The sequence below is a fragment of the Otolemur garnettii genome, unplaced genomic scaffold (genome assembly GCF_000181295.1).
Source record: "Otolemur garnettii isolate 467f Iridium unplaced genomic scaffold, OtoGar3 scaffold00068, whole genome shotgun sequence".
Classification (NCBI taxonomy): domain Eukaryota; kingdom Metazoa; phylum Chordata; class Mammalia; order Primates; family Galagidae; genus Otolemur; species Otolemur garnettii.
In genome coordinates this window covers 449978-451178 of record NW_003852463.1, presented here as the reverse complement: position 1 = coordinate 451178, position 1201 = coordinate 449978, and the positions used below count along the sequence as shown (strand labels likewise).

The window sequence follows — 1201 nt, the reverse complement described above, 5'->3', positions numbered from 1 at the left end:
TCATGTATAATTAGAGATGAGATGTGAAGGTGGAGAGAGACATGGCTCAAAGACGCTAAATAATTTGAAATATCCTTTTTTAAACACCAAAGATACCTTTAAAATTATTTCGAAAAGAGGAAGTAAATAAAACAAAAGCTCGATGACAAACTTGAGGTTTGTTACAATTTAAAAAGTACAAAACTTGAGACACTAACTTTGTTTTGATGAACAGCTTCTTTAAAGAAGGAAATCATGTTCTTCCTCTCTCACTTTCCCCAAAGAAAAAGAACAGTCATGAAGTGTCAGCTGCCACCAGACAACACTAAAACCCAGCCTACACTTGCTTAGGAGAGGACACTACGTAGCATTCGTCAGCGTGTTACTAGGACCCTGCATGTTGAGAAACACTTCTCTAGTAATTTACTGGAAAAACCATCCCTAGAAGTATAGTCTTAGTTGGCTTGAGAGCTTCACAGCTTGGTGTTTTAGAAAACACACATTTCACTAAGAGTGAGCTTGTTATGATCTCACTGACTACTTTGGCAAAAATTATTGCAATAAACCCTTCTGGAAAAGTATTTTAGACAGGATTATAGATTCTGTTAAGTTTTATTATGATTAAATCTTTTGTTTCCACTTTCTAATTAGCATAGTATTGTTCTTGAAACCACAAGGAGGTTTCAGTGTAGGTCTGGTTGTTTGCTGCACAAGGATCCAATTACTAAGACAATGAGGATTTCTAAGGAGGAAGGGAATTTTTTAACACAACAGACATCTTGTTGGGAGATTGGAAGAAGCTGCCTCAAATTCCTGTCTCTGCTAATGGAATCATGGGCTTTTAAAGGAGAGCTCAGGTCCCTTAGGGGAAAGTTGTAGGGGATGTTGAGTCTGAATCTTGCCTGGAAGTCTGCCCAGGGGTCTTCAAAATCTCAGCTCCTTTATCTTGCAGAAAAGCCATCCTGTCTGGGAAACCCCTCAAAAGGTCAAGTTAGTCAAGGAAGACGTTGATATAGGGGCCATTGAAATTTGTTCAATGGGGAGTCAGTAATAGTATAACCCAACATGTAATCACAAGTGGTTATCTATCAACATATATAATTAATATTTCCCTAGAGAAGTGCATAGAAATGATGAACAAATAAGAGCCATCATGGGAATAGAATTTTGTAATTATTTTATGAAGTATCTAAGGCAGTCACACACAAACCCTTTTCCCTCT

General features: G+C 37.5%; 1 pseudogene; it reads right to left on the bottom strand.

Moving 5' to 3' along the window:
* Positions 1 to 232: 232 nt before the first annotated feature.
* Positions 233 to 436, bottom strand: LOC111726500 (annotated as a pseudogene).
* Positions 437 to 1201: the final 765 nt, after the last annotated feature.